The sequence below is a fragment of the Ursus arctos genome, unplaced genomic scaffold (genome assembly GCF_023065955.2).
Source record: "Ursus arctos isolate Adak ecotype North America unplaced genomic scaffold, UrsArc2.0 scaffold_23, whole genome shotgun sequence".
Lineage (NCBI taxonomy): Eukaryota > Metazoa > Chordata > Mammalia > Carnivora > Ursidae > Ursus > Ursus arctos.
The window spans coordinates 8,358,593-8,375,433 of NW_026622908.1; the positions used below are offsets into that span (position 1 = coordinate 8,358,593).

The window sequence follows — 16,841 nt, forward strand, 5'->3', positions numbered from 1 at the left end:
ATAGATGAAGATCCCAGTCAACCTATATTTATTAAGTCCCCATTTTCCTTGATATTGTCACCATGACATGCTGAAGGAAAAGGATTCTGCAAATATAAGCTACGTTCTAGCCCACCACCATGTTCAGACTAACATAATAAAAAAATATCATTATAAAAAAATGAAAGCAAATTTTAACAACTGGGAGCAAGGATCAGAGAACAGTAAAGAAAGATGATTTTTGCCAGTCAGTGGGAAAACTGACAGAATTTCAGATCTCCTGACAGTTCATCCTTCAGTGATCTCTCAGAGTTTAGAATGCAACTCTTGAATGAAACTATATAAAGATTTCCTTTCACATTTCAAAATTGGCCCTTAAGCTCCCCCTAGGAGCCATTGTAAGAAGGTAGGAACAGTCATGGCTGGTCTCACTCCATCCTTTTGGATTTCATAATCCTCTCTTCTTTTCCTGGTTCTGGAATGGATCTAGTTTTGCCACCAACTTCTCCTTAGTGGGTTGGGGGAGAGAAGGGGGAGGATGTATTAACTGAATATTTATTATGCACAAGGTATTTTATATTAAGATTTGGAAACATTCCTATCCCTCTTGTTTAAGTCAATATAAGAATAAAGTTTCTCGAAAGGAACTTTTGCTAAGAAACTAGAAGAAAACAATTCTCATCCACTCCCCTATGCCCACCCTCCACCCACTGTCCAACCCCCCAGAATAAGTTTATAGAACATGGGGCTTTGATCTAAGAGCCATAACTTTGCCTGGTTGAGCTTATGAGGCATCAGTTCTTTTTCCCTTTATTCAACTACCCCTCAAACCCTTTTCAGAACCTTTTCTCTTGTCACTTTGTTTCCTTTCTCCCTTCAGCATATCTAACCCCTCTACTTCCTTAGGGGCAAAACCTCAGTACAGCCTGATAAGATAAAAAGCTATACAGTGTCCAGTGGGTGACACCTGTTTAAAACCATGTCTCATCAAGAGAAGTATATATTTTATTTTTTAAAAACACATGCTCTAATGGTATTTTCCCCTTTTCTGTAAAAAGCAGGGAATCCTTCTCCTGCTGCATTTCCTGGCCTGACTGAAGATGCACTCGTGTTCAGGATATACCATGGGAAATAAGGAAGATGTAACAAGAAGGAGGTCAGAAGATCAACAGCCCCTTGAAAGGGTAGAGGTCAGGGTGTTAACATTGACTAATTATTTTGTTCCCTCAGTTTAATCAGTAGCAAGTATAATTTAAATGTATCTGATCTAAGAAGCACAAAGCACTATCAAATTAAAATATTTTGAAAGCACAGATGCTGTTTGAAGACAGAACTAAAAGCTGTGGGAAGGACTGGTGTGGAGGGAGCGAATCTTCCAGAGAATCTTGTTTTTCTTTTCTGACTCAGGGAAGGTAATGATAATGAAAGTGGAGATGAAATAAAAGAGAAAACAGTGCCCATGAAAAACAGTTTCCTAGGAAATAAAAGCACTGGCAAGGAAAATGAAAATAGAAGACAAATCCCTACCTGAAGATAACCTAATATGATAACAACATAGATACAAGTGAGCCCCAGTGCTGAAATTCATAACCATAGATATGGCTTTACAGAAACACTTCTAGCTACTTTAAGCTGTGTTCACATTTACTTTTAAAGCAAATAAATGGAATTTTATCCTTCTCTGAGAATTAATTGATGAACACAAACTTCCACTGGGTGGATTAGAACTAGAACTCCAGTTTTTCCCCCCAAGCCAACTAGAGTAGAACATCAATGGGGGAATTAATTTTAAACCACTGAAAACCAAACGGTCAGAGGCAAGGTTAAGTTTACCCACTGGATCTGAACGACTAGCACTGTTTGTCAGTTGTGACTGTACTGTGATGAAGGTGGGTGTGATGCTGAGAGGCTTTGCATCTGAAGTGCCCTTTGCTTTGGAGATGTCTAAGGGATGGTTCCCTTCATGGGAGAAGGAAGAAAGAGATGTTGCCATTTGGTCAAGAGGAAGGAAAGGAAGAAGAATGCATTTGTTTTTTGCTAACACAGAGGAGTCATACAGACTTGAGTTCAACTCTTAACTTTCCAAGAAATGTAAAAATGTAAGAAATACCCACCTCACAGTGTTTGTCGTGAAGGTGAAATCAGATGATGTGTAAAGAGCCTGTTCTTGGCACACAGCGGGCTCTCAAAAAGTGTCTTTTCTCCCCAAAGAGGGTAGGAGGAAAGAAGAGTCGCCACAGGGGTACAACTCCGACTCCCCAGATCCAGATCTCCACCGGTAGTTACTTACTTGCAGAGTGACCCTGCCTCCTCCCTGCGCTGGCCCAACGCCCCCAAATCCTCGACGGTGTTCCCCGATCTCCGGGGCAAGGAGCCAACCCACTCACCTGCGAAGCTGCAGAGGATAAAGTGGGATGGCCTGCGGACCGGCGCTGCCTACCTCTTATAGGAAGCGGGAGTCGTAGCGGACCAATGGGCGCCCGAGGCAGCCTGGCAGTGACCAATGAGAAGAGAGTTCGCCTGCCGGGCGGGGGAGCGTCCGCCCGGAGCTGACTGCGGCTTTGTGCTGACGGTCCCCCCCCCCCCAGCCTGCACCTTAGCCTCTAGATATATCCGACCCGTGTTTTAATTAAGTTAATGCCAGGCCATCCTTAACTACATAAGTCTAATATTAAACAACGCAGAGTTGGAAATTCCCTCCAAACGAAGATGACATCTATTGACATAATGACCTTCTATAGGCTTGTCTGCTTCTCCGGGTCGGCACCAAAGTAGGAATTCCTCCCACCTCCCACATGTCTCTGTGCTTCTGGGTTATTTGATAGCCCAGCCCTACTTCACCATTCTTTTGGTGCCTTCCCTCGTTCCTTGAGGAAGACCAACTGTTTAACTTCTTAGAAGGGAAGTGCTCAATACACTTCCAATTAAATAAATATTAAAGCTGAAAGCAGATGAGCATACTATATTAAAAGAAAAAATATTTGAACATGGCACAAGAGCCAAAAATTTGGACTAGGTTATTTATTGGCTGAGTGCTCAGTCCATTAGATCCTGTCCCAAAGGGCTACAGATGTAACACATTATATTGTAGGATATTTTTCTTCAATTTTTTAAAAGTCAAGTTTATTGATGTATAATTTACATACAGTAAAATTCACCCTTTGGAGATGTACAGTTCTGTGTGTTTTGACAAACACATACAGTGGTGTAACCACTAAACAATCAAAATACAGAACATTTCCATCACCTCACAAAAAGTTCCCTTGTCTCAGTCCTTCATCTATCTTCAGAGCAAACAATGTAGCATCTTTGACTCTGTCTCTGACTTGCCTGCCTTCTTCTATCACTTGTAAGGACCTTTGTGATTACTTTGTGCCTACCCAGATAATCCAGGATAATCTTCCCATCTTGAAACCCTTAATTTAATCACATCTGCAAAGTCCCTTTTGCCATGAAAAATAACATATTCATAGGTTACAAAGATGAAGACATGGACACCTCTGTACCAAAAATAGAAGCTTTGAGTGGTACCCAGATGGGAAGTGGTCTTCCTCCTTATGTTTGTACTATCTTCTAGATCTGTGAAAATCTTTTTTTTTAAGATTATTCATTTATTTATTTATTTGAGAGAGAGCATGCACACATGAGCAGGGGGGAGAAGCAGAGGGAGAGGGAGAAGCAGACTCCCTGCTGAGCAGGAAGCCCAACCTGGGGCTCGATCCCAGGACCCTGAGATCATGATCTGAGCAGAAGGCAGATGCTTAACCGACTAAACCACTCAGGCACCCCTAGATCTCTGAAAATCTTTGGCAAGGAGTTTTCTGATCCTGAGATGTGCCTTTTGAGATATTAAAAGTACTGATTCCATGGATGGTAATGAAGAACACCTCATTGCACTCCCTGGATCTTCAACAGGACATATTTGAGAAGGGGACACATCCCAACTTCCTGTTCCTCATTTGCTAAGCTGCCTTGGTGGTATCTTTGGATTGGCCCTCCTTGATCTTTGCCAGCTCCTCCTCTTCTTCCCTCCAGAAACCCAGGGTTCTTCTGAGCAAGGATCAAGGCCCTCTTCTCTCAGTCTACACCCTTTTCCTTGCCAATGTCATCCTCTCTCCTGTTTTTAAGTGTCCTTAGTATGCTAACAATTCCAAAATATATATTCCAAGACCAAACCTTCCTTCTGAACTCCAGATCTTTATATACAATAGCTCATTTTATATCTCTACTTCCATAGCACATTGGCATCTTGGCATAACCAAAAGAGGACCTGGGAAAGTAACAAGTGTTGGTGAAGATGTGGAGAGATTTGAACTGTTGCACACTGCTGGCAGAAGTATAAAATGATTTGGCCATTGTGGAAAACAGTTTGGTTGTTCTTCAAAAAGTTAAACAAAGAATTAACATATGACCTGGTAATTCCACACCTCGGTATACACTCAAAAGAACTGAAAAGATTCTAAACAAATCCTTATACACAAATGTTCACAGCAACACTAATCACAATAGTTGAAAGGTAGACACAAAAGTCCATCCAAATGTCTGTCAATGGATAAACAAACTGTGGTATATACATAAAATGAAATACTGTTCAGCCGTAGAAAACAGCAAAAAACTAATACAACCTGAATGAACCTGGAAAACGTTATGCTACCTGAAAGAAGCCAGACACAAAAGGTCACACATATCATATGATTCAATTCATAGGATATATCCAGAATAGGTAAATCCATAAACCAACACAGTATGGCGGCTGTCAAGGGCAGAGAGGGGGAGATAAGAAGCAACTGTTTAATGGGTACAGGGTTTTATTTTGGGATGACGGAAATGTTTTGGAACTAGATAAAGGCAGCGGTTACACAACATTGTCAATGTACTAAATGCACCGTTCAGTTTAAAATGGTTAATTTTACCCTCTTACACTGTTGGTGGGATGCAAGTTGGTACAGCCACTTTGGAAAACAGTGTGGAGGTCCCTTAAAAAGTTAAAAATTGAGCTACTCTATGATCCAGCAATTGCACTATTGGGTATTTACCCTAAAGATATGGACATAGGGAAGAGAAGGGCCGTATGCACCCCAATGTTCACAGCAGCATTGTCCACAATAGCCAAATTGTGGAAGGAGCCGAGATGCCCTTCAACAGATGACTGAATTAAGAAGATGTGGTCCATATATACAATGGAATATTACTCAGCCATCAGAAAGAATGATTACCCAACATTTGCAGCAACATGGACGGGACTGGAGGAGATTATGCTAAGTGAAATAAGTCAAGCAGAGAAAGACAATTATCATATGGTTTCACTCAGTTATGGAATATAAGAAATAGGAAGATCAGTAGGAGAAGGAAGGGAAGAATGAAGGGGGGGTAAACAGAAGGGGGAATGAACCATGAGATACTGTGGACTCTGGGAAACAAACTGAGGGCTTCAGAGGGGAGGGGGCTGGGGGATTGGGATAGGCCAGTGATGGGTAGTAAGGAGGGCACATATTGCATGGTGCACTAGGTATTATACGCAAATAATGAATCATGGAACATTACATCAAAAACTAAGGATATACTGTATGGTGACTAACGTAACAAAATAAAAATTATTATTAAAAAAATAAAAAATAAAATGTGGAAACAAAAAAAAATAAAAATAAAAATAAAATGGTTAATTTTATGTTCTGTGAATTTCGCCTCAATAAAAAAGGTAAATGATCTCGCGGCCTGCCTCAAGTCTCCTTCCTCCCTGCATAGGCTTCTTTTTCATCTCCTTCATCCTATAAATGACCAAATTTGGTCTCTTCTGCCTCTAATATATACTTGAATTAATCCACTTCTCTCCAACTCCTCTGCCACTATGCCAGTCCAAACCACCACCATCTTGTCTCTGAAATACCGCGATTATCTCCTTCCTGGCTTTCCTTTTTCTTTCTCCAATCTCATATTTAAAATATGCCAAGAACTACTATTGAGTCTACACAATTTTTGCCACACTTACAAATGCAAACAACAATCATGCCACTACACTGACCATAACCATAAAATGGGTCCCCAATATTCACAGGATGTTTACTTATTATTTTTTAAAGACATATTTAAATGATCAGACTATTACATTTAGCAATCAACAGCATGGGTACAAAAAAAAACCCTACATTAAACCCTTTGTTGGAATGCCTTACACTTTCCACAGAACAAAAACTAAAATAACCTGCTATACAATTAGCCACAGAGAGAGTCCTCGACTTTTTTGCCCAGACACATTGTCTAAAACATGTCTTCTTCGTAGCAGCTAGGCCCTGCCCCCACTGTGCATGGCCGAGTTCACAAATCCGTTGTAACCCATAGCTTCCCTGTCACTTCTCTGGCTCTCCTCTCCTGCTCAGCTTTGTTTCCTGGCAGCAGTGAAAACCTCCCGTCACTGCCGTCGCTACTGCTGCTGCTGGAACTGCCACAGCCACCTTGGTTTCATGGTTTGGCAAAGTATTGGCCTCCACCACCCTAGGGCCCAGAGCTTCTGCCTCCAGAATTTCCTCCTTTCATGGGTCCAAACTTTGAAGACTGATTGTCTTAGTTGCCAAAATTATTACAGTTTCTGCCAAAGCTGCTTCCATCATTACCAAATCCGTTACAGCCATCCCCACTGCCCCATATCCACCACCACCTCGACTGCCGCCAAAGCCACCTCGCCCACTGAAGTCCCCTCCACGACCCAAGTTGTCACTGCCACCCAAACCACCTCCACGACCACCACCGAAGTTTCCAGAACCACTTTGACCTCTTTGGCTGGATGAAGCACTCACCATCTCTTGCTTAGAGAGGGCTCTCCTTACTTCACAGTTACAGCCATTCACAGTATGGGACTTTTGAATGACAATCTTGTCTACAGAGTCGTGGTCATCAAACGTTACAAAAGCAAAGCCTCTCTTTCTGCCACTGCCTCGGTCAGTCATGATCTCAATTACTTCAATTTCCCCACTCTGTCAAAATAATCTTTTAGATGGTGTTCTTCACTGTCTTCTTCAATGTCGCCAACAAAAATCTTTTTCACAGTTAAGTGGGCACCAGGTCTTTGAGAATCTTCTCTTGAGACAGCCCTCTTTGGTTCCACAACTCTTCCAACCACCTGGTGTGGCCTTGCATTCGTGGCTGCACCCACCTCCTCCATGAGGGCATAGGTGACAACCCGACGCCTCTGGAGCACTTGGTGTTTGCATCTCTCATAGTCGCACAGTCTGCAAGCGTTCCCCACTGCTCAAAACGGCTCCTCAGAGGTGCACGGGTTGTTTCAAAGCTCAAACTTCTGAGGAAGAGCTTCTGCAGCTTGTCAGGCTCTTTGGGGGACTCTGCCTTAGACATGACGGCAGTGGGAGGGGAGACTTTACCAATGCTTACTCAGGAGTATCTACGGGCCGAAAGCCATGGGATGAACTTTAAAGTCTTTTCGTCATCTGCAAAGGCCTCCAGTCTGGCCCTGTGCACCTCTCTATCTTCCTTCACTGCGTGTTCTAGTCCTCTCTGCAAAGTGCCTTCCCACTTCAGGCCCTTCCCACACGCTTGCCCTGAAGATCTCCACCCTCACATGCCAAGCCCGTCTCTTCACCTGAGTAGCTTTCCCCATTCTTTATTTAGGTTTTCGCTTAAGGGTCAGTTCTTTCCCTGAAGTAAACCATCCGCCGGTCTAAGTTAGGTCCCCTTTTGCCCCTTTCTCACACCCTGCCCTTTTACTTCAGAGCACTACAGCAGCAATTATTACCCAGTTAGTTGTGTTTCATTTACTCAGATCTCCCACAAGACAAAACCTGTTTTTGTTATTGTTGTTTTTTTGTTCAATCTCCATTGGCTATGCCAGTGCCTGGCACACAGTAGTCTCTTGATATATTTTTTCGATTGATGACAACTGAACGATAGAACCTATGTTCAAATCCATGGGCATATATGCAGCCTGGCATTTCTGTAGAACTCATTCCCATTTGTGCAATAATGCCGGACTGCCTTCCAGAAAGATGATACCAACTTCAACCCCTATTCCCAAGAATATAAAGCGACATCCTCATCCCAACCAACAGTGGATGTTATTCATCTTAATTTTGATAATCCGAGTAACAAATACCTAATTTCTAATTAGCATTTTTCTAATTATTATCGAACTGAGCATCTTTTCAGACATTTGTTCAATTGTGAATTTCCTGTCACTGCTCATTCTTTAACGGGCTGTTTTTCTCTCATTGATAAGTAGGACCTCTCTAGATATTATGGATGGTAACTATTATATGCATTGCCATCACCTAAGCTTTTCATATGTCTGTAACTTCAGTTCAGACGTCTTATACGTTACAAGTGTTTTTTTTTTTTTTATAAAGTCAAATCAATCTTTTATGCTGGAGTTTAAAGGGGCCCCGGTCACCCCCTTGTCCCTCCTCCCAGTTGTTTTTTTTTTTAAAGACTTTTATTTATGTGACAGAGAGACAGCCAGCGAGAGAGGGAACACAGCAGGGGAGTGGGAGAGGAGGAAGCAGGCTCCCAGCAGAGGAGCCTGATGTGGGATTCGATCCCAGAACGGCAGGATCACGCCCTGAGCCGAAGGCAGACGCTTAACGACTGCGCTACCCAGGCACCCCCCTCCTCCCAGTTTTAAGGTGGACAGGGGGAAATTAGTTGAGGGTGTGGGACACAAGAAGTTAAGAGCGGAAGCAGGGAGACTGGCTGAAAGGCTACTGCAGGGGTCCAGCTGAGATACGATGCTGGATATGGGCAGAGTGCAGATGAAGAGAAGGAAGAACGTACAACTTGAGGATGTGTTTCAGAAGTAGAGTCGATAGGATCAGCTGATGGCAAGGGTGGGGAGACTGGTAAGGGAAAATGAGCTTCAAGGATACTTTATAGGCTTTTTACTTGGCAATTGGGTAGATTATGGTTGCACTTACTGAGATGCAGATGGGCGGAGGGGGAGCAGGTTTGGTAAGGTGGAGAAAATTAAGACTTGCTAGGCTTGATATGCCCCCCCCTTGCTATCCAAATGAAAATGTCATGTAGGCATTAAGCAATGGGAATCCAAAATTCAGAAAGAGATCACAGGCAGAAATATAAATTTAGAAGTCACTGGTATAATGATCATACATAAAGATAATCCATAAAAGCACAGAGCTAGGTGAAATTTCCTAGGGAGAAAACATATGAAGAGACAAGGCAGAGGCCCAGTACTGGGCCCTGACGCATGCCAATGTTCAGAGGTTAAGAAGAGGAGGACAAGGAGGCTGAAGGGACACCAGAGAGGAAGAAAACTCAGGTGAACATGGTACGAGAAGCCAAGAGGAGAAAGTGTTTTAAGAAGGAAAGAACTGTCCATTGCCTCTAATGCTACTTCAAGTTGAGGACGGAAATATAACTTGGATTCAGCAACAGGGAAGGCATTGGCATCCCTGACATGAGCAATTGTCAGTGGTGTGGGACAGAGGGAATCCAGTTTACATGAGCAGAGGTGAGATCAGGCCAGAGTCAACTCTTGCAGAGAAGTTTTGTTGTAGAGGAACAGAAAAAAATGTGGTTTCGGCTGGAGGGGGATGTAGGGTAAAGTGGGGGAGTTTTGGTTTTGTTAAGATAGGAAATACTAAAGGAAGAATGATCCAGCAGGGCAGAAGAAATGGATGATTTAGAAAGCGGGAGAATAATTGTAGAAGCGAAGTCCATCCTACTGATCTCATTAGTTCTAATAGGTCAGTCAGGTGAGTCTTTTGACTTCACAGGTACACAATCATATCCTCTGAAAATGCACCTGAAAAAAAAATAGCACTTTTCAAATAAGTGATCATCATAAAAGTCGGCATGGTGGTTTGTTTTGGGGGAAGGCGGGAGTGACGACTGAGAGGGGCATGTAGACCGGATTCTGGTTGACTGGCAAAGTTCTACTTCTTGAGCTGGGTGATGGATACAAGAGTACTTGCTTTTTAATAATTAAGATGCACACTGGTTTCATGCAGTTTTGTTTCTGTGTTTTATTTGATGAGAAAAAGATTAATGAAAAATAATAAACTGTGTAAAAATAATAGCATTTTTTATCCTTTCTTTTTAATATTTATACCTTATATCTGTTTTTCATCCTACTGTATTAGGTAGGGCTGTCAGAACAATGTTTAATAATTATATCCTCTTTTGTTCCAGGCTTTAATGGCAATGTTTCTCTCTCACTCTAAGTCCGAACACCCACTGGGAGACTCTGCAGGGCAGCTCCCCTCCATGTGCTTCTCTGGGTGGGCAGTGAGTCAGGGATTCAGGTAACTTCCACCTTGTGCCTCCACCACCTCAACCTATGGCTGTCACCAGAGAGGAAAGAGAGCTGTGAGGTGGCATGCCAGCTCTTAAATGCTTTGGCCCAGAAATGACCACTGTCATTTCTGCTTTCCTTTCACTGGCTACAATTAATCACAATGCCCCTCCTTACTGCAAGACAGCTGCCAAGTCAAGTCTTCCTGGATGCCCAGGAAGACGACGGGAACCAAATACAAAGAGCCCAGATATTTTTTACTGTAAGGTACGAAGGTCTATACTTGTGTGCATTTAGAGCGTAGGAGTTAAGAGCATGGGCTTTGAGGCCAAATGTAGTTCAGCCATTTACTTAGCTGGGTGACCTCAGGCAAGTTACTTCTTTCATGCCTTGGTTTCTCTATCTGCAAAATGAAGATATAATAGCATGCCTATCTCAAAGGATTGGAATCCTCATAACCAGCCTTTGAGACAGGCATGCTATTATACTGTATCGCTCAGAAGATGGCCCAAGTGTCCCTTTACATTTTTTTGCTTTGAATTCTGCTCTTAGTTTTTTGATTCTTACCCTCTATTTTATTGCTTACCTAGTTTTTCTTTTCTTTTTTTAAAAGATTTTATTTATTTGAGAGAGAGAGAGAGAGAGAGAGAGAGAGAGAGACCACAAGTAGGGGGAGCAGCAGGCAGTGGGAGAGGGAGAAGCAGGCTCCCACCCGAGCAGGGAGGCCAATGCAGGGCTCAATCCCAGGACTCTGGGACCATGACCTGAGCCTAAGGCAGCCGCTTAACTGACTGAGCCATCCAGGCAACCCTAGTTTTTCTTTATCCATTCCTTTATTGTGTGTTGTCACATTTGTCTTCTTTAAACAACATAAAACTTGATTTTGTCTCAACAGAAAAATCTTTACCTTTTAATAATGGGATTTAACACATTTGTATCATGGGTATATTTAGTCTTAAAATGCATTATTTATTTTTTTTTCGCAACCAGATTTTTGCTGAATTGACCAAATTTTCTTTGCCCCCACCTTTTGTAATCTAGTGGTTTAGAAATTCCACGTTTTTCCTTTTTCAATAGTGATGATCCTTGAATGCTTAATAAACACACCTAAATGTATATAATCTTGTCAATACCAAGATTAATCAGTATCTATAACCTCTCTCCTTAACAAGACAAGGAATTTAGAATGCTCTTGCTTCTCTTTTCCCCTGCCCACTCTATCTCAAACTTCTAACACCTCACTTATTCATTCAACAAATTTTCACTGAGCTTCAAATGTGTGTTGAAATCACCTGGAATTTTATTTGCAAGTTGTTAGTACATTAACGTTTAACGATTGCATCAAATGCTACATTATTAGTGATTATTTGATCTCAACTAACAATTTTCCTGGTTTATTGGTTCATTGCTTATAGAAGACATTACTGTCTCTAATATTCTGGATCTGTTCCCTCTTCCTCTATTAACAGAACCTGTTTCCTCCCAGGACTCCCACTCTCAGTCCACTTTCTTTGGGTGAACCTGATTCTATCCCTGCCCACCCACTCCTAGGATAGTCACATGAGTCTACACTGCCTGTCAGAGAATTGCTAGCCAGAATAATGGGGTGGGGGAGGAGGGAAGTCAATGATGGTCACATGACCAATTTGGACCAATGAGAATCAGGCCCATGAACTTGCTTACAATTTAGAAGGAGATTCTTTTACCTTTAACTTTCGAAGGATGATAGCTAATGGAAGTCACCTCGTAGAGAAGATTTCTCGAGAGTGATACCAACATGGAGAAGAGCACTACTGAAAGAGAAAAGGGAGCGCAGGACCTAATGACATTGTTTGAATATCTGGAACCAGCCATACCTGAAGCTTGATCCCTTTTCATCAAACGAAAGGGTTCTGACACATAAGTTATTGTTTCTTCTATCCCGTGAATTTTTTATTTTCTTGAAGTAAATCCTTGAAAAACAATTTTCAGAAAGACTCCATAGGTGTTATACCTTCAGAATACTCATATGACCAAAAGTGTTCCAATTCTGGAAACTCTGTCCTTTCATGTGTCTCCTTGGGAAAACAACAAGTAAAACTAACACCATTTTGTATGATGGTAGTTCAATGTTCATGTAATATAGGAAAAGCAGCATTTTTAGGTAAGAAAATAGATTTTATAGTCAAATTTCAATTCAAATTCCAACTCTTCCACTTACTATGTGATCAGACAAATTTCTTAACCTCTCTGAACCTTTCTTCATCCAGAAAACAGAGATGTTATCCCCCTCGTGAAACTGTTGTATTCAGATTATGTAAGTAGCTGGAATGGCAATGCTAGCCTCAAAATCCTTGGTCAACCGGACAAATTTCTCTCTGTAAACAGTAGGCTTTAAAGCAAAGGAAGGCTGTGGTCAGTCTGAGATTTGGGCAAATTCATTGGCAAATGAAGCACAAACGGTGGTGGAGAGAAAAGATGCTTGTCAAGTTGAGCCATCCTAATAATCAAGTAATGACGCCTAAAGGAAGGACTGCAGGAAAGAAGATGTTCAGGGTGGTGGCAGGTTACACATAATGTAACCCATAAGACAGGGAGTAGAGAATATATAAAACCTGCCAACAAGGTTTTATTGGAGATTTGGATTGGGGGATTTTAAAGGATGGTCCTAAATTTTAAATTAAGCATCTCAGTGGACAGAAATCTATTAATTAAGAGGTAAAAATAAGAGCAAAAGATTTTTAAGAGGAGGATGAATTCAGTATGAAGATGCTGATAGCGATTCTCAGTTGTACGTGGATCATTCTGTGGCGGCGTTTGGCAAGTGGTTGAGATTACCCCACAAATATTTTCGCCCCTACAGCTATGCTATATGCATGGCGGCTCAGGAGAGAGGGGAAAGTTGAAATGTGTAGTTTCAATGTTGTGCTAACGCAGCTTTGTTTAAAACGATGTTCCTGGACATCACGGCTGACCCACATGTGGGCAACTCATTTTCTCCCCAACCTATTTTAAGGTAGTGCACATGAAAATGGATGTAAAATGTTTAACCCTATATACATTTTAATTTTTATTATTCTTATGAAGAATAAAAAATTGTAACTTAGCCAGGTGCCTTTGTTTCATATATATGATTATGTATGTAAATTCCCTAGATTTGGTCCTAGCATATAAGAAGCACTCAGTAATTGCAAGTTTCCTTCCTCTTCCCTTTCCTTGTGGCTCCTTCAATAAAGAATATCACCACAGACGAGAACATTTATTTTAATATATGTTTTAACCCCAAATCCTTATACGAATACCTCATCAAAGTTTGAAAAGTCACACTAGCATTCATGATCTGCACAATTATCTTTTAAAAGTTGCAGTCCCAGGGGCGCCTGGGTGGCGCAGTCGTTAAGCGTCTGCCTTCGGCTCAGGGCGTGATCCCGGCGTTCTGGGATCGAGCCCCACATCAGGCTCCTCTGCTATGAGCCTGCTTCTTCCTCTCCCACTCCCCCTGCCTGTGTTCCCTCTCTCACTGGCTGTCTCTATCTCTGTCGAATAAATAAATAAAATCTTTTTTAAAAAAAAAAGTTGCAGTCCCGAGATGTTACACAGAATTCTAAGATGGGAAAAGACATGTTGAATTTTTAGTGTTGAGCTGTTGAGAATACATTAAATGTGGGCGTACACTGTATGGAATGTATGAAGAACTTTTCTTTTTTGTGCAGTAAGACTAAAGTGCATAGAGTATGCACCCCTCAGGGAAAAATCATTCTCTGCAAAGTTATTCTGAGGCTCATCCACAGGGATTTTATTTTAATACCATGCTATACACAAATTGGGGGTCTAAAATGCATACTTTCTAATTGCTTTGTGACTGGAGACTTAGGTAAAATGAATGTGGTTTATACATATGATTAAAAAATCCTTTCAGAGGAAAAAAGAATGTCTTTCAGGTTAAAAAAAAAATTAGGCCCAAAATAAAACTTGTGATTATTCTTTAGTGTGTGTGTGTGCATGTGGCAAACTGCTTTTTTCCCCTAAAAAATTCTTAAATTTACATAGTGTTTTCCATTTCACAAAGTACTTTTATTTATATTGTTAATTTTGGTCCTTAAAGTAATGGAGACAGAAGAGTTCAGTGACTTACCCAGAGTTACACAGCTTGTAAATGGCATAAAAAGAGCCTGAAACTAGCTGTTCTGCCAGCACTACCCCTTCTGAGATCAGATGTGATCTCAACTCCCATGAACGAGTATGTGCTTAGTTTAGATGCTGCCATTTAATTAAAGGGGGTCTCTGAGAAAAACTGCAACCATCCTCTGGAAACCACAATCACAGTGGGAATGCTCCCCAAGCTCACTCTTGTCTGTGGATTATAACTATTTGTTTCCTTGTTTCTCTCCTTTACCAGAAACTCCTTGAGAGCAAGGACTGTGCTTTTCATCGCTATAGCCCAGGATCCAACACAGCGCCTGTCACAGAGAAGGTGCGCAATAAATAATTATTCAATAGATGCTTGTTGAGAAAGAATGAATGAATACAAAAATAAGCAAGTCTATGTGAGAGAAATGAAAAATGTGATAAAATACAGTGCTCTCTGTAATCCTTAATTAGAAAGGTCAAAGCCCCATGCATGTGCTGAGTATGAATCAGAGGTATTTCTACGAGACCTCAGATGTTACAGGCCAAGTGGGATTCTACCCATGTTCAAATGGAAACTAATTTAATGAGGCAAAGGGATGAAGGAGAGAGATCAGGCCAGGACATAATCTCTCGAGTCCTCAATATCCAAATCTACTAAATCTTCCTCCAAAAAGCACCTAATCTTCACAACATGACACCTTCAGTGAGCACTCATCTCTGACAACACCCAAAGGGCTTTACGGGAAGAGCTGTGTACAAGTCTGTTTACACACAGCTTTACGCAACTTTCATTCCAAATCTACTTCAATTACGCTTTTAAAAATTACAATTGGAAACCCTATTTTTTATTTGAACAATTCTGCTTCACCATTATTACTCCAAGTAATGTTGGCTTATGGTCAAACACATGGAGCAAAACGCCCCAATTAGTATTGGTCACAACAAAGCCTTCTATTTGCTATGTATTATAGCTTACCTAAAGTCACACAGAGTGACAGAGGGGGACCAGAGTCCAAGGCCTCACTTATCCCAGGTAATTTCCACCTCAATGTACCATAAAATTTCAAACAATGGACTATGGAACCCAAAGGGTTTTTTCATTTCTTCAGGTTTTTAGCCTTTTTTGACTTTGGGTTCTAAGTCATAGAAAGCTTCCTTATCTGTTGTTAAGAGATAATTATGAAGCACCCACCACCATCCGGAGGAGCCACGGCATTCTAAGTCCAGAAGGCATGACCTTCATAAGAGACAGTGTGAATGCTGCCCCTGGGGTTGTGCAAGACAGCATTCCTGCTCACATTAATAAAGCAAACTGTGAGAAAATGCCACTAACTATGGAAATACAGAGCATTCCGAATCATTAGGAAGTGCTGGTTGTTCAGATTTTCAAGGAGGAAGGAGACATCTTACAGCATTTGAAAACTGTGCGTGGAGAAATGGGGCCTGTTGCTCAGGCACACTTGGTTTCCCCAATGTCTGCTGTCTTAATGTTTGCTTTGTACCATTCAAAAAGGCATTATCACCCTCTCATTGAGAGCAACTAGTCATCTCTCCTACAAGCCAGACAGCATTTGTTGGGGCTGCAGAAAGCAAAGCTAGTACCATTTGTCTAATTAATGATCTCTGAAGCTTTTATGAAAAGGTATCACTGAGTCTACATCAGGGAAAATGAGCGAACTTGATTAACCTCTTTCTCCTTTGTATTTCTAACTGAGCTCACAGTAGTGTGGACAAGCTTCTACAATGATCAGGAAGATTCTGAAAGAATCTAAATGTGACCATCTGGAAGAGTGAAGAAAAAAAACACCATATGGAGAAAAAAGGAATGCCACTCCTGGAGTTCCAAACAGACACAAAGGAGAGCCATCCCTTCATCTTTGGGGAAAACCTCCCCCTACCTGCATGGCATTAATACCCCAGAATCCCACACTGGAAGAGATTAGTTGGAGCCACCTTTTCTTAGGTGTCAGATATCAGAAGACTTTACAGACTTCATTGTGATAGCGATCAATTTTAAAAAGCCCCAGTCTTTCCTTACAAAGAGAAGCAGCCATGCCCTTAATCTGCCTCTAGTCATCACTGAGGACTCTGGCTCATGTATCATGTAACTTTTTCCTTGGAAGGTAACAAAGCCTAATCACATATGTAAATAATAATCACATATGTAAATAACCTGGATATGACCTGCTAAGTAGGCATTTGATACACCTAAGGGGCCAAGAAGACTCCCAACAAAACATGGCCAGGAAAAGGAAGCCTCAAAGAACCCAAGAGTAGCCTTTGTACTTTGTAGATGGTATGGGCAAATCAGCTCCCACAGGCACTTAGCAAGTTCAGAGCTATTTAATGCCCTGCACAGTGAGCTGCTCCATTCTTTCCTCTTCATGCTCATCCCATTGAGAGTCAGGGACATACACTCCCGGATGTTCACGTGGCCAAAGGCAAAGAAGCGGAAATTCCACATGTGGCCATTTTGTCTGCCAGCTGGCCCACGTGT

The 16,841-nt window shown here is 41.6% G+C and overlaps 1 pseudogene; it reads right to left on the bottom strand.

Annotated features, from left to right (window-relative positions):
• Positions 1-6,152: 6,152 nt before the first annotated feature.
• On the bottom strand, positions 6,153-8,093 carry LOC113246607 (heterogeneous nuclear ribonucleoprotein A1-like; annotated as a pseudogene).
• Between the last annotated feature and the right edge of the window lie 8,748 nt (positions 8,094-16,841).